Consider the following 26,396-nt stretch of genomic DNA (forward strand, 5'->3'; position numbering starts at 1 on the left):
CATTATTTCAGATGGTATTATAGTGCCGAAGCAAGGATTCTTCTAAATCTCTGCGTAGAAGAATGTCCAGTGTCTAATAATAACCACTCTCTTGCCTAATGTGTTCACCTATTCCACGTTGATTAGTTTGTCTGTGCATAGCCTTCTGTTTCAGTTGTTTGTTTTCTCTAAATTTGTTGAATATACCCACCTGAATCGTGCCTCTCACCTACACATTACAGAGAGGAAATTACCACCTTAAATAAGTTGCACATAAATCTTTATAAGTAATGCTGGATCATTAGTGGCATTTATTTTCTAAATTAAATGAACACTTTACATTTAAACCTCTTTTTCCCCCATCAAGTCATTGGCCTTTTTTTTTTTTTTTTTAAATACTGTAGTTAATGCTTTTACTATATTACCCACAATACAGTTTGACTAATAGCTGTTAATGGCATCAGTGGCATTTATCTCTGGCTTTGCTTTAGTCATTTAGGCTCTGTCACATCTTCATCTTTTCACACTGCACTAATCAGCCTCCAAACGCCATGAACACAATCATGCCTGTCGAGTCATTGCCATCATTCAGTGCAACTGGATCACAAAATTTTCTCATTAATATGAAACTGTGACAAATGTGACTAGAAAATAGAAAGTGAGAAGACGAGCGCTTTTTATTTTACGAGAGCATACATCAAGATTTTCCATTATTATCCATTTGTTATCATGTTGGTGGTTGTTTTGATACCGTAATCGTGCTAGGGATGTGCGACATGAGTGCAGCAAAACATCCACTAACTTCTCTTACAGAAATTACAACAGACCTGCACCAGACTCCCTAAGCACATGGCAGATATTTCAATATAAAAGTATTTCAGGGATTGTGTTTTCCTTTAAGAAGTGTTGAATCAGTGCTGTGGCACTTCACGAGCACAGACTATTCGAAAATGCGATATTAGTCATCGTTACAGTCACAGCTGCACATCTTCATAATCACTCAGAAGAAACAAAATATTCCTCAAACACCCATCAATATTCCCTCGTTTTCTATTTGGTAATTATTGGTGCTTTCCTTTATCAGTTACCGTGAATAGAATGTCTGTGAGTAAACACTTTTTCTTGTTAGAGATGGGAGGGGGGTATATATGTATATGTATAGGAGCAAAACATGGACAACCTTTGCGGGCTGAGCAGACTTATGGAAATCTAGCAAATCTGGCAGCATTCTTTCAGCCTCGCCGTTGCTCCTTGCCATAGTGTCACATCTAAAAAAATTTCATGGAGATTAAGAATTCAATATGACATGTGCATCCACTAGGAGATTAAGGATCCCATGTATCAAAATTCTTGTTATATTTTAAGGGAGTTTACTCCACATGTTCCAGCGAGGCACTTAGGCACTTTTCCCTCTGAATTACTTTCATCTGTAATTGCAGGAGTTTGAGGTGAAAGCTTATACAAACCCCCCCATGTTTTTTTTTCTTCGAAAAATACTTTAGAGCCGAGTGACTTGATTTGACAGGAAATGCAAACATTGCCACATCTTGTTTGACCAATGTTGGAGGATGTGTCATGTAATATGCATCAGCTGTGATGCTGTCATTTTCTCTATGCAATATAACCAGGCTAGTGTCAATAATACGGTGATGGAGATTTCCCTGGCTAAAACAAGCTGTCCATAGGATTTTTAGTCAAAAAATAATAATACATGGCCTCTATTTGCCCTCCACGGTGTCATGAATTCATCTCTTTTTTTTCTTAACAGTGACATGATGCATGGAAAAAACGTGATCTCTTGTTGCTGAACTCAAGCTGCATGCTAGCTGGGTTTAATTTACAGAAGGAAATGTCCACTGGAGGGGTGTGAAAGGGAAGTCATGATTGAGTTATAACATCTCATTGCATCTCTCAACCACGTGCCTTTGTCACATTGATTATCTTGGCATGGACTGCGATTATTTATTCATTTATTTATTTATTTATTTTATGGCATCGACGTGCAGGTTTGACCCCCAACACAGATAATATTGCTGAATCCATTTAAAGGAGCACACTGATGTACTGAGATATCTCGATAGCCGACATGCATTCATCAAAAGTCTCTAACCAGCACACTTATACTTCTGGGATTAGAATTGTAGTTATAGTTTATTTGAAGTAAGGATGTATCCCACTAAAAAACATTCTTCAGAATGTCTTAATAATGGATACAAACACAGATGTGAATAGTAGCCACGCTGTCCTCCCTTTTAATATTATAATTGTTTTTAAAGAAAGGGTTTAAAACATATCTTGATGAAACAGGTGAGCAAAAAGACTCTCGTGAGCATGACATTTTGATATTAGATCTCAGATATAAAGCTCAAGACCGCATCCGTTAACATGAATGAACGTCTAATTTGCGAGACTATCCCAGGAAACGCTCCCATCGGATCCTGCATGGTTTTGGGAGATAGAAGGAAACTCACATGGACACCGGGGAACATGCACATTTGAACATAATGACGTTGATTAATACAGCTGCAAGTGGCGATGTACGAGGATCAAGCACCCGTTGCAAATAGTGCCCCCTGTGACCATAGATGTCTAACTTGAATAAAGTGTTCAAATTCTGTGCCTCAATGCTGAATCACTGAAACGCATTCTGAAGAGAATTGGCAAACGAAGGCTTTCTCTTATGTAAAGTCATGCTACTTAAATCCTCAAATGTTACAAGTTTTGTATGTAAGTGCTTTATAACTCATCCAGCATTCATAAAACTGGAATCAAGCTGTTCATACCTGATCCTGTTTTATCGTAACATATCGTAATATTTCTCATTTTCACCTCATTTTTAAGCTGCATATTTACACAAATATTTCATCGACAATAAATAAATGAGTTCATTCGTGCCAAATATAAAGGGAAAAAGTGATATTAAGATAAACAGGCAGACCCAATATCCTCTCAGTCAATAATGTGGCATTCAAGGACAAACTCATAAGGACATAATGTCCTACCTGCAATCCATTAAAATCTAATCTGCCATACTGAGTAGTGCCCTTTTCCCCACTAAGTCTCTTTGCTTTTAGCTTACACTGAAATACCCCCTCTCTTTTTCTCTCTGTCACTCAGACACACACACACACACACACACACTAAGACTTGCCCCTCACTGTCTTCTGGGTGTACTTCTAGGAGGTCCTTTGTGTGTTCCTTCCTGCCAGGTGTGTTCCTGATGCCTTGAGTGTCTCTGACACATGAAAATGAGTGTGTGGAATACAATATTGCTGGAAAACATACAATCACTAGCCACTCTGTAGGAACAAGTACACCACTGTGTGACAATCACGTGGCATTAAATAACGCAGATTGAGGTAGAGAAGCATCAAACATCAAGCATCAAACATCAGAATTTTACTATCGCATGCTTGTCAAGGTTTCATACATTGTGTCCTGCATTTTGAGAGACTTTTCTGACCACCACTGTTGTAAGGAGTCGATCTTTGAGTTGTTGACACCTCAGACCAGTTTCTGCTCCGACTGATCTCTCTCAAACGACCACAGAACCGATGTTCCCAGGACAGACCAGTGCATTTGTTGCTACTGAGATCCCATTCTGATGTTTGATGCATGATTTTATGCATTTCTCTCCTGCCACATGATTGGCTCAGTGGCTTTTATTTTTGTTTGTTTGCTTGTTTTGGGTGAGAAAGGGCATATAGAACTCTCCTATAGCTTTCTTACTTTATTAATGCAGGTCTGCGTTTGTGTCCACTGATGACAGATACGCTTGCTAATGTGCCATTATTGAGAATTATTATCTTTTACGAGTCTACCAAGTGCAAATGTGAGTAGGTAGCATTTTCGTTTATGGTAAATACTTATGACCTTCATAAAACATTTATAATGCGTGCATTACTTTGTTATGAGTCATTTATATAATCCAAGTCATTTGTACCATAAAGAGAGCGAAATAACCTCTGGCTGGTGCATATGCATTGACATAAACAAGCATTAAAATAAACAAGAATTCATAAACGCCCATATGAGCAACTTTTGCATATGTTGTGATGCACATTTACATAAAACATTATTGAATTATTGACTTTTAAACAAAAATTAATGTACGGCATTAGACGTCCTCTCAGCGCTTGTCCGCCATACATCGTGTTTACGATCGTTTTTCCCTGCCTCTAGGTCCAAATGAAGGCTATCGACTTGTGTTATTTCTAGCTTGTCTAGTTTTTTTGGGGGGGATTTTTTATTTTTTATATTTTTCTAATAGACATACTGATGTCTGCATGCAAAGTCTAATAACACATGAGTTGAATATCAACTCTGGTAAGGCTGGCTAATTATGTGTAATTTTCGAAACAAGGAAAGGGAACAAAAGGGAGAGAAGTCAAGTTTTAAAAAATAATAAAATAAGAAAGTATCCCTTTGAGACTAGAAATTGCTTTTTTTTTGCTCCTTTAGGGAGCTTTCTCAGAAGTGACCCTTATGGTCTCTCTTACTTGTGCATGACGGCGTGTTGCAACTGGGAACCGTATGAAAGCGTATGGCTCAGCATCGTGAGACTGGAGGAGGTTGCACGTTCAACAGTTAACAAAAAAAAAAAAACAACAACCTCTTTCCGAGAGCCGAGGCCTTGGAACAGAGCCTCTGGATAGTCTAGTCATATTATTCTGAAGCATGTTACAGAGGCATGAAATGATCACGCTCGGAGACTATAAAAGAAAAAAAAAAGAAAAAGAACAGCATGTCCCCATCAGAGTAATGATACCATCGTTTTCCACTTTGTCGTTCTCCGAATTTCTAAACCTATCGTGTTTTCTTTGCTTTAGGCAGCTTTCAGGTCGTTGATCTCGGTAATTTATTTTGAAAATCATTAGTCTCCAAGACTGCAGCACTACAGATGGTCGGATTAGCGTTTTCATTTAGGAGTCTGTGAGCCATATCTGCTGCTTTGTTATATGGCATAAAAAATAAATAAATAAATAAAGATTGCAAGCAGCGATCCAACAATGCCTTGATGATACCAACTCTAGAGCTGTTAAGATGGTATTAATAAGGAATTAGTATGTTGTACACCAATAAGACACGACATGAATTTTAAATTAAGGCCAAAAAAGGGTCTGGCTCTACTGTTAATCAGGATTTTCATGGAACAACTTGAAAACCCCATGAAGAAACTTTTTTTTTTTTTTTTTTTGGAAGCCCGTTCTTCGGTGATTGCCTGTCTCTGTTCACGTCTCCGCAACTCGTCGTCTTCGCTCTCAATGACACTTTACTGATAGTTTTGAATTCTTCAAAGTCTGTTCACGTTAGAGGAGTTCTGTGACATGAGCCTCAAATTACTTGAAGTTTAAATGAGAATTCCTGAAATGGTTACTCAGCTGTCATCTAAATGGCCGTGCAATTTTAATACTGCATGTCTTGTCCCAGTTGGGCTTTGATGCTTCCTGAAAGTGAGGTACTTGAGGCTTTTGCAGAAGGTTGCCGCTCTTGAAGGATGTTAGAAGCCATACACACAATCGAGTGAATCAGAGTCGACTCCTGTGCTTGTGCCTTTGTTTTGGGTGCAACCAAATATGAAGCTGTTATTTAGAATGAACAAATACAGTGGAACCTCGGCATACGAACGACCTGCCTTAGGAATTTTTGCCTTTTTTGCATCAATTTGCATCGGCATACGAAGCATTTTCGACATAATTCAATTCAATTCAATTTTATTTGTATAGCGCTTTTAACAAAAGAGTGTTGTCTCAAAGCAGCTTTACATAACAAACAACATAAGAAACAACAAACATACAAACAGTCCTAGATGTTATCCCAAGTGAGCAAGCCTGAGGCGACTGAGGCAAGGAAAAACTCCCTTAGATGGTATGAGGAAGAAACCTTGAGAGGAACCAGACTCAAAAGGGAACCCATCCTCATTTGGGTGACACAGGAGAGTGTGATATGAACAATGTCCTTTCTGCATTTATGTATAGTCAGTTGTGTGATGCAGATACAGCATGTGTAGAATGTGGTGTAAATTAATAAGGAGGTTGTTGTCGTCCACATAGGGTTGGCAGCGTTGCTTTGAATACCCCAGTCCTCACAAAGCGGAATCTGGCTGGAGCTGGTCCATCTCTGGATGCCACTGGAGCTGGCACAATCTCTGCATGCCTCAGAACCGAACCGAAGTTTCGCGTACATCCGGGAGCTGTTCAAAACTTGTTTGCGTCATTGGAAAGCCAAGCGAAGCGAGTTTACGAGTTTTTTTTCCAGTCAGCGAAAGCTGTTTCGAAAGATTTAACCCATGATACCAACGTTGCCTTTCGGCCTACATTCAAATGCTAGGTGAAGCTAGGCGTATTTTTGTTGACAGATTGTTGATGTGGGTGGTCTGTTCTATTTTTAGCCCAAGCTTGGTGGCATGACTTCCTGTGAGGAATCTTGACATGGAATGCTTGGCTTGGGTCAGTTCTTTGTAAGCAGCCATACAGTTTACATACGCTTCATATTGATCCTATTTTTGGGTGGCTGGAACGGATTATCTGCATTTACATTATTTCTAAAGGGAGGGCGCTGGTGGCTGAGTGGTAGGTTTCTCACCTACCATGCGGAAGGCCAGGGTTCGATTTCCAGCCAGTACCCAAACCTCAGCCGCTGGATGCAGTGCTGGACGGTTGCATCAGGAAAGGCATCAAGCGTAAAACCTGTACCAGTTGGTCCGCTGTGGTGACCCCTCACACGTAGGGAGCAGCCGAAAGTTCAACAACAACAACAACAACATTTCTTATGGGAAAATGTGTTTCTATCTAACAATACCGGATCCCAACTTGCATGAGCTGGTGGTTTTTGCTTCCATGTGAGTCAGATATGGTGCTTGACAAACAAAACCACGGACATTAACATGAATGTGCGCTGCTGTGCAAAACCTTTACACTGTTCAATCATTGATCCCTAATAACTACATGTTCACGGTCATGGTGGTTAAAATTAGGCTACTAGTATGTTTCTATTTGGGAAATATAACCAACCAGACAGAAATAATAGCTGTACAAGCGAGATTTAAAAAAACTATTTGTTCACATCTCTAGAGAATGCATTAATAAGCATACATTGTTGTATATTACATTAGTATGCAGGCCTGCTGGTTGTCCTGAGTTCAGCGCCAGCGCCCTTAAACTCAGTAGCCCCATGTGTGAAACGCATTAACTTCCCTTTAATTGCAGAACCTGGCCACCCTCGTCACTAAAGTATGCTGAGCAGGTTGAGTTCTGCAGTCCAACGACAAACTCTCCTTTACACAGAGAGCAGCATTGCTTTAGCTTCTCTTGCACAGAAATTTATTTTCTAATTTACAAAACACCTAATCTATATCCCTGTATCTGGGTTTCAACACTCCTTAAGCACGCTGATGATTGTCTCGCAACCGGGAATCATTTAGATGTGCAATCAAAATACATTATGCAGCAGTATTTACTTTTGGACTACGACATAATTAGCAAACAGAGTACAAGCAACTATCCATAAGATGCGAGTTCACTAATCACAGATTATTCTCATTTACGGCGCGATAATTTGTATGGGAATTATTCATTTTCACCTTTGAAAACCTATACCGAGACGAATGACAAAGTAAATGAGGCGCCAGAGAGGTTAGTGTGAACTGCGGGCAAATATTTTCCCGGTATACTGTATATCCCACAGGTAAACAGTGGAGTCGAACAATAAAAATAACACCGGAATTGAAATCATGTTTATCGTTCTGTTGCAATTCATTCGCAATACATAATAGCATAAAGCTGGGATGTTACTTTTTATCCTGCATGTCGCTTTTACAGGCCTCTAATTCGGCCCTTTCCATCCTGCTCTAAGTGAAATACAGGCTCAGTGGAGTTCAGGTGAGGTGACTGATGGCCCACTCAAGAGAACTGCACTTTTTTTGTTTCTTTGGAAAAAAAACCCCTAAAGCTTGTTTTTTTGAGTCATTTTCTTGCTGCCAGGTGAAGGGCTGTCCAGTAGTGCATTTCATTTTAAAGACATTTTGTCACTTAAGATGGTATCCTAACTTTACTATAAAGTCCACGTATGCTTTTATGATGATGAATTAATACATGCAGTAATCATGAGCACATCAGGACATAATGAAGCATATACTTTAACCATTATTAATGGCTAAACGCGAGTATGTAACACAGTTGGCGGTTATAGTTAACATTTTATTAACTCATTCTACTAATGAATATCATAAATTGCAGTATTAAAGATAGATTTATGTAATACAGGTTGTGGTTGGAATGAAGGCCACCCTGAAAGTTTTTCATTAAAATAATAATGTAGGTTTAGCCAGTTTATTATATAATATAAACACAATAGAAATTTTTCACCAGTGGGTGTAATACATAAGTCGAAGACCTTGCCATGGATGAAATTGTCAGCCATTATAGAACGTCTTGTTTGTGGTGCCTTCAAATTGTTAGTTACTTACAGTAGCTTAAACTGCATTATGTTTGGAAAAACACCATTAACATGTAAATGAGCTTTACTATTCTGTCTATCAATCTGTTAACTCTCTAAATCATAATAGTGTATAATAGAGTGAGTTAACAATGTGCTGGTATTTAACGGGGATTAGAAACAATTTATTTTTCATTCTAGTTAGTTTTGAATGGTAACAGTATTTTTATGTTTTTCTGCTACACAGTTGGCACGTAACAAAAAAGCAGGTAATAACATCCTTTCCATGTGGAAGCCAAGGTTATAAATACAATCGTGTGTGTATATATATATATTTTCTTTTTCTTTTTTTAAAGCAGCAGTCTATTTTACAGTATGATTTCTTGCTTGAGAGAATCATAGAGCACAAAATACTATCTGTGCTAATTTTCTAGCCATGACCTCTACTTCAAAAACCCAGCTAAAGCAACATACATGAGCACTGACAGGTGAAGTGAATAACACTGATCATCTCCTCATCATGGCACCTGTTAGTGGGTGGGATATATTAGGCAGCAAGTCAACATTTTCTTCTCAGAGTTGATGTGTTAGAAGCAGGAAAAATGGGCAAGCGTAAGGATTTGAACGAGTTTGACAAAGGGCCAAATTGTGGGACAACTGGATCAGAGCATCTCCAAAACTGCAGCTCTTGTGGGGTGTTCCCGGTCTGCAGTGGTCAGTATCTATCAAAAGTGGTCCAACAGTGGTGAATGGGCGGCCAAGGCTTATTGATTGGCCCGTGTGATCCGATCCAACAAACTGAAATTGCTGAAGATGTTAATGCTGGTTCTGATAGAAAGGTGTCAGAATACACAGTGCATGACGGGTCAGAGCTGTTCTGGCAGCAAAAGGGAGACCAACACAATATTAGGCAGGTGGTCATAATGCTATGCCTGATCGGTCTATCTTCCAGTACACAGGCATGGGCAGGAAGTTAGGCCTATCAGGAAAACATTTAGGAGCTATACTGTCTTGAAATCACAATGAAATGCGAAAATCACATTATTCTCTCCTTAAGCAGCTTTTAAAACAACGCTTTGATTCTGTTTGCATTTTTGATTGCATTCGGTGAACAATTTTATTCGTGTTTGCTTTTCATTCCCCGTAATGTTTCTAATCCTTGCTGTTTACCTTTTTCTGCTATTAATAACTATTCATATTCTAAACTCTTTTGTGATGGTCAACTGTTATACAGTAGCTTTCTACAAATTTCCAGATGCACTAATTATGTATTAATCATTCTTAATGCATTATAACATAAATATATATATTTTTTTATGGTGAACCACATGTAACTAAAGTGTTACTGTGTCTTTGTGCATGTTCAGATTGCTTCTTGACTTCTCATTCTCCTAGCAGCCAAACATGTTTCTCACCTTGTTTTTCATGACATAGGTATGAATTAAATCAGCAGGGTTTTTTTTTGTCCACTACACTTTCTGTCCATTATTCTGGTGCAGCTTCATATATATATATATCCATATCTTTTGTTCCAGAGCCATAAGCTTTATATATACCATGATGTTTTCTTAACAAAGCCTTACCAGCGATTTGCATTTGGAGGTGCTCTTACCATTTTGCTAGTGCATAACACATCTGTGCTACCAGATAGTGGTGTAGACTCGACCGTTAATATTCTTGTAGCTCTCCTTTGCATTAAATAGTGACACTAAAGCATGTGGCTAGTCAAGAAACTAGTAAGAAGCCAATGAACTGTCCAGATTAGTTATTATCCCATAAAACAAGGGTGCTGTTTATATAAAGGCTTGTGATTTAAATGCACTTTGCAGTTATATAGAAGTACATTTTCAGTGATTAAAGTTGCACTTTCACTTTGTAGTCTGGACAAGTCCAATGTGCCAGAGTACAGAGCCAAAACTACACAAACTCTGCCACTCTGCACTTACTGAAGCCTTTCTCTTTTGTTTAGAAACGTATAAATATAAAATATGGGCCTCGTTTAGACTTCACAACTGCCCCACTCCTCCTGAGAACAGCGAATGCTCTTGCTTGGCCCCTTGGTATTCTACATTTAGCACAATATATCAGGAATCATTGTGTGCCAATAATTAGAGCTTATCTCCAGTTACATATTTGTTTTCTGCCTCATGGCACCAACTGGTTTGCTGACACTTCCTTGGATGGACTTGCTTTTAAATGTGGTCTGCTTTCTACACATGTATTCCCTAAGCCCCAGAGCAATCGATTCATTGATCCTTTTTCTTTTATTTTTTATCCCCTTCTAAAATTGTATAAATCCCCAAAGTTAGGAACATGCTTGGCATTTGGAAAGAAAGGATGGCTGGCCACTGTGGGAGCTTAGTTGATTATTGCCTGGTGTGGTGGCCAGTGCATGAAGGTGCTGTGGTAAACCTAAACCAAAGTCCCATTTTATCTCAGGTAAACTTATTGGAAAGCTTCACCCTGAGAGGCAGAGTAAGAGTATAAGCGGTCAACAGAATGTTAATGTAATAGCAATGTGTATATCAGGAAGCGGTAATGGTTGGTTATGATATTAGCTGTGAGGATAAAACCTCAAATCACTGCTGATCACGTCTTACAGATGTGTCACTGACATGGACTGAAAAATATAAGCTCAAAATCTCTTCTTCATACTGTGCTGTTATTGCTTTTGACCATTGGTGGTGCTGTTGTGCTTGATTGTGCAAACTAATCTGCCTTAACATATAAATCATAAATAAAATGATGGCAGAAATGGAACCTGCTTTTATCTTTGAAAGACAGGGTGGATTAGCTCCACTAGTCCATTTACACCATTTGTGTGTGTGTGTGTGTGTGTGTTAAAAATCATCTTTCTTTGAGCACATCCTTTTTCAATCAAGTGCGTTCTTCATTCCGCGAGCAGTGAAGGTGGAAATTATCTTCAGCATGGCTTGATGAACAGAATTAAAAGAACTATTGTGCTAATTTGTTCTTGAACATTGACCATACGTTATGGGAGTACCGCAGGAAAATAAATGCCATTGTTATTCTTATCGCCTCACGTGGATGAGGCTACGTTTTCCCTAATGTGCCACAGTGAGATACAATTAATGGTGGTAGATAATAAACTCTGCCGCATTAGATACTATGTTGATTTGTTGCTTCACTGAAACAGAGATTGAAATTTCAACAAAACCTTTAATGTCGCGCACCGATTGGGCTACGCCACTTCTAAATTGCGCTTGCTGGCACCCACACACGGTGGCTGATGATGATGATGATGTTTAACAAATAAATAAAGAAATAAATAAATACATTTGTTAGCTCATGCAGAAGGAATAAAATCTGGAGGGATTGAGAGAAATAACAGCTGAGCAGGAAAGAGTTGCGTCATTGTGTCACAGGTACAATTGACTAGTATGGAGTTCTACCAAATAAAGGGAATTTCACAGGGGTCTGTGGTATTTTAGAAATGTAATTGCGGTCTCAATTGAGCTCTAATTTCAGCAGTGCGACAATTGTGATTCAGCTTTTGAATATAATAAACCAGAGTGATTCAGGTTGGTGCTCTTCATGTGTTTTAGCAGTTCAAATGAGGAAAGCTTTAATGGCTCAAAATGTACATGACCACTCATCCCCCACCTCCAAAAATAATTAGTGGGAATTAGTAACAAGTATCTACTTAATTAATGTTAGAGCACACGTTCTATAGACTGCTCAACACTTATTTTATCTAAAATCACTATATAAGAATATGTTTAATTGTTACACATCAAAAAGGGAAAGACAGCACATGCCTTCATTATGTTTACCCAGTGAATGATGCCTATATGAATCCCTGTGTACATGACTGAATGAGATCTGCACTCACTGTATCTAATGAGTGGCATGTGCTTGTCTGGTGTGCTGCACTGCAGCTTAGCCGAGTCTGGAGACTAGGCGAAAAACGTACATCATCCCAGCTGTTATATCCAATATTGACTTTGATTTGTTGCACACAAGGTCACTAAACCCTGCTTCCCATAAATAAGTGCTAGCACACAGAGATAGTCCTCCGTGCAGAACCACAAGTCCGGAGCATAGAGCTAGATCTGATCCAAATCCTCTGCTAACCCACACAACACTAATCAACCCAAAACATACCAAGATGTGTCCGCCTCATGGACGTTTGGAAGAGGCACTTCTGCAGGAAATATATCTTGCAAGTATCGATAAATATAATAAACATGCATTACCGCCGAATATCTTCTGATTAATCTATTGTTATCTGAGATTGGTGGCGGTTTAAATGAGTGTGCACTCCATGTTCTGTTTAGATTTTGGGCACACATAAAAATATCATATCCTGTAGTGTAGCTAGATAAAAACCACAACCAAAAATACACTTTTTTAAAAAAAAACCCCAAAATTGTATTTTAAACAGCCCCCATGTGTGCCGCTGGTGTCTGGGTAAATGCCACTTAAAAAATTACAGCACGTTGGACACAGCGCAGCAGTGGTGTGGTGTAAAATGTGCACTGGACGAATTAAATTCTGATAATCTTAAGTACTAACAGTAAAAATCCCCTGCAACCTCACAGAATCTCAGGTGACCCCAAAGTGGCGAACCTGTGGTCTACAGCGTGTTTGCGTAATCCTTTTTTAGGCAATATGACAGATTTCCCATGTGGTAGTCTCAACTTCACACATTGATGATTTATCTGATTTATTCCATTGTTTTATTGTTTTTGCTGCTTTAGTTGCACCCAAACACACACACACACACACACACACAACAAAAGGTAAGGAGAGATGGGTCTTGTTTTTGACAGGAAGCTGGCCAGCGCAGACCAGAGGGAATATGTTTATTTTTAGTTCCCTTTGCAGAGAGCGTGTCTTGGGAGCAGAGGGCACTGAGCTGTGGATGATTTCCTCAGTCAGCGCCATCTCGGTGTGCTTGGTATTCTGACGACCATCTACCTCCTTTGCCCTCCAGGCCCAGACAGCACCTTTGGAGATTTTACTTTTGTACACAGCTGGTGCCCCGACAGAAATTTTCAAAAGTCAGTGGCGTCAGGGAAGAGTGATTAATGATTCACAGGAAGTGTTTTACGTGTGTGTTTGTGTGCACTAAAATCCGTTCTTTTGTTTTCTTTTTTTGGATTTAACACAAGAAACATTTCATTTTTATTTTTTTTTGTAACTCTTTCTTTAAATCGATCAGTAAAAGCATTTGAACTATAGAGACAGAAGTGTTCACTCTTCTCTGAGTAATAATGTTCTTGCTAGTTGTTTACGTAGATTAAGATGCTATCTCCATGATGCCGATCGACCGGAAATATAGTCCAGGGATAGATTAATCCTCTCCAGGCAGACTGTAGGTCAGCAGCCAGTAAAGACCTACAGCAATAAGCCTTCTGGGAAGCCACCCTGCTGTACTATTTGTGCTGCACACTATTTGTGACCTTTTGCATCCTTCAGCAGTTTTGTTTGTGGTCCGTTAGTTCCCAGCGTTCAGGGATGCTAATGCTAAGCAGCTTCTCAGAGGCATCGGGCTGCTAATCATACATTCTCGGGGCATTTCCCAAACCTCATAAGCAATCAGAAGGGCTTCTGGTAGATGACAGCTCTGCCGCAGAGCTCAGGGGGGAAACACCAGAGCTCCGAGCCTTCGCAACCCCTCGCACAAATATCACATGTCAACAGTGTGATTTAAAGCCTGCACTTAATTAAGAAGGACAAACTGCAGAAAGCGTTTGCATGGAGCCAGAACCTCTGGTGACTTTTCAGATTAGTTTTAAAATGCAACTGTGGCACAGGGACCTGAAGCGTGAATAATCAAGCACTTTGCATGCATTTATTTTTTTTTTTTTTATCTATATATGGGTTTAATTTGAGGTATGAATCTTTAAATTACATTATTATAGGGTTCTTCTTTATTCCAGGGGATGGTGGAAGGTTACCGCATATGGACTTAGGAACAGTTAAATAAATAAAATCACACATAATCTGCTCATTAACCCTATAAATGAATCTCTAATTAGACTAATAATACTTAATCATTGTAATTATACTGTGCTTTCTGTAGGTGAGACTGACTGGGGGGAAAAATAAAGTCACGGTCGACGGGGATGAAAGGAAAGGCTCTTTTTTTTTGGTCAGTAATATAGTTTGTCTTGTCTGCTTTAAGAACACAAATATATTTTATGGAAAACAGCATGGATATGTTTTATTTAGCCTACTTTATATAAACCTTGATTTGGCTGTTAGGGTGCCTGCAAAGAGCGTGTTTAAGAGCCAGTTTAACAACGGAGCGGTAAAAACAGTCAGTCTGCTTAAAGATGTGCAAGCTAAGGGTGATTTATCCCCCCCCCCCAACAATTTAAGTATTTTTAAATAGTTGTACAACATAAAACTGTGAAACTGTATCAGTTCAGTATATAGCAGCTGTCAGAATGTCTGCGATGCTTCTGCAGCATAGCATCATGTAAACACAGATGTACAGATGACGTTTTTTTAAAAAAAAAAACGCCAAATCAGGGCATTAATCAGCAATCATTCCCTCATTGCTGCACCTCATTTATTCCACTATTAGTCAGGTTATGTGTAAAAGTAATCCAAACCAAGATTTTCCTTTGATTTTCTTTGTACTGTACAAGCATGTGTATAAATCACCCATAAAGTGACTGAGCTTAGTTATGTAGTGATCCCCACTTATGAAATGCAGTACACTGAAATGAACAGCGAGGTTAACGGAAGTTATTTCGACTCTAATGAGTGTGCACTACAGCTTACATCGCCCGAGGCATTTGTTTACGGCTAATAGCTATGCACAGCCAGGTCATCTGTCTTTCATTATTATCGAACGATTCGTTTTCTTTGTCTTTTTAACATACGAGTGGCTTGCTGTACTTATTTCTCAAACTAATAATCTATAAATATCAGATTTTCTCACTGGTACTCTTAGTTCCTGATTCATGAGCCAGCATGAGGGTGTGTTTTTTTTTTTTTTTTGTATTTATACTTTTGGGAGAGTTCAAGAAAAGTTTGAGGACTATGTAAAGTAGGATATGTCAAAAATGTAACCATGTGAAGAGTTTCCACAGGCTGTTACACATGTAGATAAAGCACAGAAATGTCAGGCAGTGTGAAAAGAACAGACAGGGTGTATAACAGATAAATAGACAAACAAACGAACTTGTATAAGACGGAAACAAATTGGTTACTTAGAAATCATATAGGGATGTGCATTATGTGTAAACACATCCTGAACATGATCATTTGGGCAGGATAGCAGGAAGGTCAGCTGATAATGAATGTTTACCTGAGTGGGTAATTAATTAATTTACACATTTATCTAAACACTTGTACATTCATCTTCCCAGTCAGCTGCAGGATGTGTCAATCTAAACTATTTTAAATAAATACACAGCACTTACTTCTCTCTATGCTTCCTGTATCATGTTCACATTAATGAACATCAAGACTTATTATTCTTACATAAGCAGAGATGCATCAACCAGACAGGAACGTGTTTTTTCATGATATTCAGCAAAACCAACACTGATATTTCAATAAATTCTTAGTGTCATTTTATATAGCTTTGCTGCTATATGCTCCTAGCAGTGAGTTTTATGCTGAAAAATGTTCTAATTTTTTAAGCAGTATCTTTAATAAGAGTCTGTGAGGTTGGCCAACCTGAGCATGTAGAAAAGTATTTAAAATGTCATTAAAAGTGAGCTCAAGGTGCGTGAAATTGCACTTTGAGCAAGAAGTCTCAGCGCTCAGTTCTCGCCAAACTGAACTGACAGGCTACTCTTACGTAAAATTATACGAGCGGTTGGTATTGAAAGGTTTTTGAGTAGGACTAATTGAGCACGGTATCAGAGTTACATACAATAGTAGCAGATCCGATGCATCTGTATAGTTTAAAGGAACAAAACGGACAAGATATCTCATTCTACCGTAACAGAAGCCAGGCACCACCCTGAGTCTCCGAAAAGCTCAGAAAGGTTGTTTGCTGCAAAACGGTGTGTGTGTACTTGCTGAAACGTAAACATTGAACTAGAACTTGTAGGTCTCCTGAACAATAATTTCAAAAAGTGCAGGATTTGACACAAATATGACACGCTGACCTTAAAGCGCAAAATGATGGCGCTTGCTTTCACATGCGGCAAGGTGAGGTGACATGTTTTGTTAGATGTAGGGTTTCTACAACTGTCCAACTCCGGCAGCCATGATAACAAAAGTTGGAAATCTTTTTGAAGGAGCTGTTGAAGGAATAAAAGGAAATTGTGTCCTAAGCTGTCATTTGTAATTCACTGAACCATGCACCATACAAGATACAGCAACAAGCCACACACTTAAGTCATTCTTGTTCCCAGCAATGTCACGACAGAGTGTCTGCTTTTCTTTTTTTTTATTCTGGTGGAGAAACAGTGCCTACTTTTGTGGTACAGAAAGATTTTTCATGACTGATAATAACTTTTTTTTTTTTTTACCGTCATGTTTGTCAGTAAATTCTAAATAAATAAAATCTAGATATGTAATTTGAACAAAAAATCTGTTGACTGAATAAATCTATTCAATTGTATAACAAAAACAGATATCTCTGTTGTTATTATTATAACCATGATGACAGCAATAATAATAATAATAATAATAATAATAATAATTATTATGATTATTGTTATTATTATTATTAATATTATTAATAATAATAATAACAATAATAATAGTAATAATAATAATAATAATAATAATAATTATTATTATTATTATTATTATTATTATTATTATTATTATTATTATTATTATAACAAACAAATCTAAGGTTGTTTTTTTTCCCCCAGTAGTGGTTAGGGAAGTGGAGTGTGTACATACCATGCAACATACCATCAGTTTTACAGGTTTAAAAATGTACTTAGTAAATGTTCAAATCCTGAAACATATAAAGAAAATAAAAGCAAGCTGGCAAAAAATGGCACATATAACAATGCTAAAGCAAACAGCTAAACTGCGCTCTGAGATTTGTTGAATCCGAATCATGCTTTATTGCCTACGTACACAAGATTTTGACCCCGGTGTCTCATTTCGCTTATAGGCAGTACGTATTACAAAAACAGAGCAGGACATGAACAACGCTGGTAATGCTGTGAACCATAGTGGAAACTGTATACTTATTATACATATTATTTCACTGTAGGTAAAAAAAAAAAAGAATATTACACGGAGGAGAATTTTGCTTGGATCAGTATCACACACTAAGTTATTGCATCTGGAAAATAAAACGCACTGCTGCCAGCGACACGGTCCTCATGTCTGACTACATGCAGAAAGTCTTCTCATGGTTTTAGTAGACATTAATCTGTTCAGAACTCCTGCATGCGAAGAGCCGCCAATGAGTTTTTTCTTTTTTCTTTCTTTGGGCTTTGAGTTTTTCGGCGGTCTTTGTTAATGATTTGTTTAACAGCATGCCACTGAAGCTGGAATTACTGAAAAATTATAAAAAAAAAATAAAATAAACATAGGCCTACTACTACTAGAATAGAGTAGGATTATATTTAGGCAGATGTGACGTGATGAATGTGAGATGTACTGCTGTTATTAATCAACATTATGAGCTGTTATTAATCAGCATTACGAGCTGTATATTTCTGAGTCTTATTTTGTGTTCATTTTTTCTTTTCTTTTTGCTGATTCCAGTCGAAAGTGAAAAATATTTGTATTCTATTGCGGCAAATTTGGGCAGAGCATTAAAAAGTGTTGAATTAATTCATTGAATAAAGTTATTTTTTTTTAATTAAAAGTTCTGTTCATGCTAGTATGACTTTATTTTGAAGAACTGCGCAGGCTTTTCAAAGCAGAAAATGTCTGAGTGCCATCATCTCTGGCTTGAAGAACACTTCATACTGCCTCTTAATAATTATTTTACAAGGCTAAAGTTCTTTCTCTTTTTTTTTTTTTTACAAAAATTTACATTTGCACTTCAACCTTAAAAGCCATTGTAACCATTACTTAGATTCTTGTGCTTGTAGATACCATGTAGAAGTGAACTAATATCACATAGTGCAAGGCTGTAAAGACACTGAATTCTTGCTTGGACTGCTCACATAGCTAGAGCTCGGTGTATTAAATCTCTCCCCATGTGTACTTACTTGCTATTTAAATGCCAGACTACGTCAATGTAGGTGAAGCAGAGCGAGAGGTGGTGTGACCTCCAAATCCACCAGCGATCAGGATACAAACAGCATTCCCAGTCAAACATGCACTTCACTCAAGTTCAGATCACCTCTCCTGAGGCAAGAGCTCTCTCTCTCTCTCTTACATACATGACCTTACTCTCATGCTTTATATTTAGAGCAGCTCTCAAAAGATCAACTCAAGATCCAGTAATCTTTCTGCTGACATTATTAATCCTGTAAACATTCGAAAATCAAGTGCGGTGGATTGTTTTTTTGGATTTTTTTTAGCAGTTGGTTAAGTATATTTATGTATTTTATTCAAAAAACATTAGGACAGAATGTTGTGTGGTTTCTTCATAATGACAAGTTATGTTTTTTTATTGGTGGTGAGAGAGAAAGAAAACGCATATAGAGCAGAACCAGACACCTTGTGGAACTTTCTTGAAAGCATTCATATTTTAGGGTTTTCCATTTCTGTCATGTTGATAAACTTGGCAACCCTGCATGGGGGACAAAGACCGTGTTCCGTGTGTAATGTCTGCAGTGTATTGCAGAAATCAAAAAAATGCATGCCTACCGCTGTTAACTTGTTTCCCTATGCAAAGATTGAGAAGAAGATGAAAAATATATCTACCTTTTCCCCCATGCCTAAAACTAACCATGTGAAGACATTTTGATCAGTTTGAGTTGTAGCTAAAGTGAGGGGATTTTGCTGAAACCTTAACTTGAGCTTTATATTCATGCCTCAAAAGAATATAAAAGCCTCTCACATGACCAAACCAATCCCCCCCACCCCACCTCTGTGGGATCCCAGTACTAATGCACACATCTATTCCACAGCTTTCTGCCAAGCTTTTAAAATAAAGTGTGTGTGTGTCTTATGATGAGTGATTGTCTGACTCATGGTATGGGGGCGCAGTAGCCGGCATGCGCTGGCATTGCTCTATTATTTACTTATGTTAAATCAGTTTTATTTTTTTTTCCTTGCACTCACTCACATATATGAGGCTTCTCCCATTATTTTAAGTGTACCCAAAGCACACAGGGATGAACTTCTCATTTTCTGAAAGCTACTTATTATTATTTTTTTTTTTTTACCGGTGCATTTCCTGGTGTTTACTCATGCTTCGCATTTGTTACGTTATACTTGCTGCAGTGCTGTCTAGTAAATTCTGCGCATTTTAGGTTTGATATTAGAGTATCTGTGGCTCCGTGATGATGGTGAAGAGGATTAGTGGTTGATACTGCTATTACAAGTATCGATCAGTGTGTTTTATTTATTTATTTATTTAATTTTTTTATTTTTTGTGTTGTCTGTCTGGCAGAACCCTTAATTGAAACCTACGTATAGGTCATTATCTTATTTTATTTAATTATTTATACTACATAATATTTTGTTTAATTATTCAGTTAAGTGTTTCATTTGTAAACGTTTTGAGTTTTAAAAAATAGGCTTGACTGTAGTGTCTAGATACTGTATTTTCCAAAGCATATACATGCAAATTAGGCACATTATAAAGAATTGTAGTGTTTGCCTTACGATAGTTCTTTTCCAGACCCACTTAAAACAGTTTTCTATTCCGTCTAAAGTTTCACGGCAGTACGATTGCAAGTCCGTTTTCAGAACAAAGTGTCTGCCTGCTTCAGGTAACACTCACCGATTTAAAAGCGACGTCCAGTAGACGGCCACGTCAGAGCCAAAGCATTCCTGTCAATCAGGTTATCAAGTCAAACTGTACAATGCTTAGCGATTTTATGCACAGTCATGATAAACACACAGGCGAGCACTTTAAAGTTTTCTGATGTCAACATCATTGTTGTTATGGGCGCAAATCTACAATGCGTGACCTTGCATTCAAAAGTGTTGATAAAAAAGTCCAGAACACTGGTATGCAAAACACCTTTCAGCAGGTTTAAAAAGTGACACGAGGAGTTACTTCGCTAACTTTAAGCACACGAGTATGCGATTTGAGGCGCAATAATAGTTTGTCTGTCGGCGGTAGGTGGACGGGACATTTGTCTGATTTGTACACTATGCAGAATGTTAGGACAGTGACCAAAGATCTCATATCACCTTGTCATTTAATTAACTGTGGCTTGTCTGAATATTTCTAATATTAAATAAATAAAGGAGAATTATAAATCTAGCAAGCCCATGTGGGATTGCAGGCCCTAGTGTAGAGACCTCTGATAAACTTAGTAAATCTTGTGCTGCAGATTCTCTAGAGAAAGAGCGGTCTCTTCCCAGATACCGAAAGGACAAATTCTCAGGCTTTACTAAAAACGAATGTACGAACTTGATACGAATAGTTATTCTTATACATTGCCTCAACATGTACAAGATGCAGTACTTCTGCTGCTACAACTAGTACAAGATGTTCAGTAGCTCAAAACTTGGAGGACAACAAATGACGTCGGATGGCATTTAAAAATCCACCCCGACGGCCCCTAAACAGATGGTAAATAGAAACAGTCCTCAGGTTACGAGACAGCTCACATCAGCAGCAGAATGCAAGCCGTCAACATGGTGGAGGAAGTGAACCAGAAAAGCACGCCAGGTGTGCAGGAACATCAAGAATGCAGCCGTGGCCTTTACTGTGATTAAAGTGAATCTGCATTTTCGAAGCAAGTTGTTGCTGCGCCATTTGAGTCTTGGAGCTGCTGAAAACCGAAAATTAATGGCTTGTCTAATTTGCAGGATGATGTACAAATAACTTCCCTCTCATCCTCAAGTACATTATAATCCATTCGAAGATATTTTCCATACAATCAGTATAAAAGAAAAAAGAAAATCATTTGATGAGATTTGAGTGATGTACACGAGTCACATTAATCCTCATATGCCATCTATCTTTAATTTTCAGTCCAGCTGCACGTGTAGGTTTAATCAACACACCCGCCACAGCTGTAAATCACCGACTGGAGCCCTGTACGCTCCTGCTGAGCGATAGGCATTTCAAGGTTAATGGCAGGAGCTTGCATTGAGGGACTTCTGTTCATTATTAGATGCGGCGCATCTGAGGTGTACAGCGGAGAAGAGATTAGCACATCGCAGGCGGCTCTTCCCCACTCGACCTCCCCATATCGCAATACTCAGCTAGCATCACCCAGCCCGATGACTTGTTTTACGGTTTCATCCTCCATATCCCATATGCTAACAAATAGTTAACGAAAACAAATCCTGCGGTCTCTCCGTTGTTGTCTGGAGCTTGGCATTTTCTTGCAAATAATGCTTCTTTGTGAGCGAAAAAATATTAAAGAGCACCATGTGTATCGACGGAAGGCATGGAAACCGCTCAAGGCGCAGACTTCACCATGGAGAATAATGGCCAATATCATGGCGCAGGTTTTGCCATGGAGAATAATGGCTAATATCTTGGCAAAGTGACAACTTTACCTTCCAGCAGGCACTTGTCTTTTTGGGGGTCAAGGAGAAGGAATCATCGATCATATAAAGGAGCCTAATGATCGTGACTAATGTAAATCCACAATGCATGTAATGTAGGAGCAACAAGCAGCAAGAGAGATGGCCTGCTTGTGTAGTACAGAAGTGTGAAGATGATTATTATAGTGCCAGTATGTGTCACTGTAACGCTGTTCTAAAGCATGTCTTACTTGTTCCATAGGTAGAAGTGACATCGGATAATAACAGCAAACGATATAGAGCTATAAGCATGTCCAATAAGCTTAAAGCTTTACAGAAGATCTTTTTTTTTCTTAAGTGTTTGACAGAAAATGACCGTCGTGCTTAATCGAATGTTTTATCCTAAAGTATATGCCTTGGATTTATAAAGGACTCAGCCGAGAGTGCTCCCCCTTTCATTACTCCACTTTAAAATAAAATGAAATAAACTACGATTACCCATTAAGTACGCATTAAACATTAGTTGTTAGTTTACTTAATTGGAAACTTAATCTGCAACTACTTTAATTGTCTTTAATCAAAAAGCCATTTTGAAGTTATCATTTAAGCTAATTTAACTCAAATTAATTTGAATTATGCCTATATGTTTTATCTTGTCGCTGATCTCTCCTTTTCCACTTAGATTCAGTGCTTTAGATCAGATTACATTATCTGCACAGATGATTGGGAACGTTGTAAATAATAGCATTCAAGCTTGTTGCTTCTACACGTTTGTTATGAATCATTGGAAGTATAATTTAATACGAGACATTAAATTCTGATAATCACCTATTTTTATCACCGTCATCCACTAATGTGCTAAAGATTTTATAGTGGACTATTAAATTGATAGGTTATAAGGGAGCATAGTTAACCTTTCGATGTCTTAAGAGAATCCTGGGCATGATTTATCAAGGGCAAGCCTAGGTTATGCCTGTGAGAAAAATCTGGTCTAAATAACGTATGGTTCTGCGTTTTTCTTTCAACGTATTTATTGTGTAATCCGGAAGCATTTTGATTCGCACTTCAGATTACCCAACCTTACTTGATCTGCTCTATATAGGAAGGGGGAAAAATGGAGAAACTTCTGACCATGAATATGCCTAAGGAGGTATTCGACGCATCCAGCAGTCACTAGCTCTTGAGTCGATAACGAAAAAGGAAGCCCAGTTGTGATGGTGGGATATTGGGCAGCAACCCCTTTCTCTAATCAATGGGAGCTTTCACACATATCAGACCTCTCAATTCATATGCAAATGCTCCGAGCTTGAGTGAAACCTAGGGTGGACTTCCTGGGAGGATCAATCAGCCCTAAAGAAGCGTCTGTAGGTTTCTGTCGAGATGGTGCATGTGATGAGACACCACTTCTAACCCGAGAAGGAGAGAGAGGGAGAGAGGAGAGAGACTGACTCACTTATCAGAAAGACAACTGTCAAAAGGGATTTAGCCAGATCTGGAGAAGAGCAAGATCCATGAAAATAATCAGGTCGATGGTTGTTAGAAGCCAATGCCATTTCAATGCAAATTCGTTTTGCTTTTGTTCACCTTTTATATTGTTTTGGGTTTTTTTCTCATATAGATCTCAATTCTCTGTTTTGGCTCACTGTCATTTAGTTTGTTATTCACACGGTCTGTTTGAGCAGTCTATTAATGTTATGTATTTGCACATTACTGTTTTTTTTTTTTTTTACTTGTGTATTGAACTAAATTAACCCAATAAATATCTGCTTTTCAATGTAATAATGTGGAAAAGAGTGCAAGTTGCCAGGCTCAAACCTCATAATGCCCTTCTCAGTGCAGGACTCTGCGTTGCTGTCGCATGCACCAACAAATCAAACGTCATTTAGGAGCTAACATTAGCACAAATCCAGTGGAGACAGTGAAAAGTCTTAACTCCAGAGTGTGCTGTGGATCACAGGGTGGATTTGTTTCTTGCCATTTCTGAGGCTTGGAGCCCCCTAGAGGTGATATATGTTAGTACACACCCAGTATGTAACGCCTGTGAGACAAAATATACGATTCTTTCATGGTTACTGTACACACAGCAAGAGCACTTTTAATAGCCTTGTGTACAATGTATATATGCTACAAATGTATGCAAAAGTAGGGAAGCCCTGAAGGTAAAATAAACATGCAGCTTGATGATTCTGATAACCCAAAGCAGTGCCTCCACATTCGAAATTATATTAGTTTATGCGCAACGAAAACCTCTTGACTATTAAATTAATCTGTATGAGGTGGAGGTTTACCCACCTTCAGCTCAGGCTGTGTTGCCAGTTGCAGCTCGCCAACGAGCCTGAGTGGAATACAGCGCCTGAAGTCTGCATTCGTGTATACAAAATTATACAGTACGTTATTAATCGTTGCTGCAGAATCCCACTTCAGCAATGCCATATACTTTGATTATGTGAAGTAGGGATGTAACACAATGGCACTGTCTCTATTTGTATTTTGTTAAATGCACCCGATATGTGCATCTGTATATGTGTTCATATTAAACCTGAAGTGGGTGTGGCCTAAAGCAAACCCTAAACTTTTTCTTTCTTTCTTTCTTTCTTTCTTTCTTTCTTTCTTTCTTTCTTTCTTTCTTTCTTTCTTTCTTTCTTTCTTTCGTTCTTTCTTTCTTTCTTTCTTTCTTTCTTTCTTTCTTTCTTTCTTTCTTTCTTTCCAATCGAGTTATGAACGAAAAAACGCTCCCTTTGTTTTTTTTCCTGTGATCTTCGTATCTGGTTACTGTGCAGGCTTTAAGCGTATTCAGTCCAGCTGCATTGGTCAGCAGCTACACCAGAAGTCCGCGGCACACAGCTCAAGCCAAATGTGACAGACACACCTGGTATCAGTCAGTTTAATAGCTGAGAGGGTATTCATTGTCAAGAACATAAACGCGTTCACAAATGTACTAGGATAACTGCTTTCTGTACTCAATATCATAAATCCAAATGACTGTGGAGTGCATAGTGCAGGAGCTAGTCCTCGCTGCAGAACCAAAACTATAGGGGGTGAAGCTGGACCTGATCCAATGCCAATGTTCATGAGGTAGAGTCAGATCGAGTACCTGGAAAAAAATAGTGCAGAGGATACAGATAGCAGGGTATATCGTAGAGAATACTTTAAAGTAAGTACATTGCATGTGTACTTGTTTTGTAAACATATGTCAATAAAATCAGTTTCTGTCCCTTTGTTAAATATTTCATCAAGCTCACAGTATGCTTGCTGGTTTACCTTGAATTCAGGTACCTTGATAGCGATGTAGCCTGAGAGCAATATCTATGTATGCTGTAACAATTCCCTTCTCATAGGAGGAGGTTGGTTCTGCAGGTCCTACTTCACATCTGGACTGTGGTTTCTGCAGCTTAACCCCTTGGACTTTTAGTTCTCCAGGTTCTTCTCTACTCCCTGTTTTTCAGTTCTGTATGTTTAACTTTGAATGTTTTTTTTTCCAGAGAGCAGCACTATACTCAAGTTATTTGAGCCTAATTGGAATATTGTACATATATTAAGCAGTACAGCACATTATTGATCATAGTTCAGTAATCCTACACCATTTTAGCATGCTAGCCTTCATATACATGCTGAATCTAGCTTTGAGACTGTGTTAGCAATTCCATTCTGCATAGCAGCTCATGGGAAAAGAGAGTATTGTTGGTCTATACACTATATATATATATATATATATATATATATATATATATATATATATATATATATATATATTTCAGTGCATTATTAATCGTTGCTGTAGGGCTGCAGCATTTCTTTGTGCAAGACGTAAATCATACAAGGCTTCTATGTCTATCTCTTTTCACCCACGTGATGAGTACTAGCCCGTGAGATAAGCTCTACCCACAGTTTCGTAAATACCCGTTGGGGTCGAAAGTGGTGATACTACTGTATATGGTGGTATAACACAATGTAACTGGTAATCAAATATAAAAAAATGTGACATTATTTTTAATGGATTTCACCTCCCAAAGGCTAATGGAAAAAAATAACTCCCTCCAGTGGTAGAATTTGGTATAACATTTTTTTCCCCTGTGTAATCTTACTGGCACACCAGAAAAAGTGGAAAATGTTGCCAGAAATTTTTTTTTTTACAGGTTTTCTTACACAAACCAAGGAAACAGCAACAAAAAATAGGAATTTACCTTAGCATTCAGCTCAAAAACGTGTAGAGCATTCACATTTTTGTCTCATAAATTTTTTTTTACATTTTTTTTTATTTCAAGCTTGAAATTGTATTTATTGGCAGATTATTTCTTTTAAGTGTTTTCAACAGAATAAGACTATTTCATTTATGATCACATATAGTGAAGTAGTGAAAATCTCTGGAAATGACCTAATCTGAATATCTTAGTGACACAATTTGGGCTGCAACAGCCTTCAGAACAGTCTGCACCAGGTACGAAACAATACGAGGGTACGTGAGAGTTCCC

At 38.2% G+C, this 26,396-nt stretch overlaps 1 protein-coding gene across 5 annotated transcripts in view; it reads left to right on the forward strand.

The window, feature by feature from the left end:
* Positions 1-26,396, forward strand: part of csmd1a (CUB and Sushi multiple domains 1a) — a 331,961-nt gene that overhangs the window by 138,422 nt on the left and 167,143 nt on the right. The gene's annotated exons all lie outside the window — the stretch shown is intronic.

Source organism: Hemibagrus wyckioides, linkage group LG03 (genome assembly GCF_019097595.1).
Source record: "Hemibagrus wyckioides isolate EC202008001 linkage group LG03, SWU_Hwy_1.0, whole genome shotgun sequence".
NCBI lineage: Eukaryota > Metazoa > Chordata > Actinopteri > Siluriformes > Bagridae > Hemibagrus > Hemibagrus wyckioides.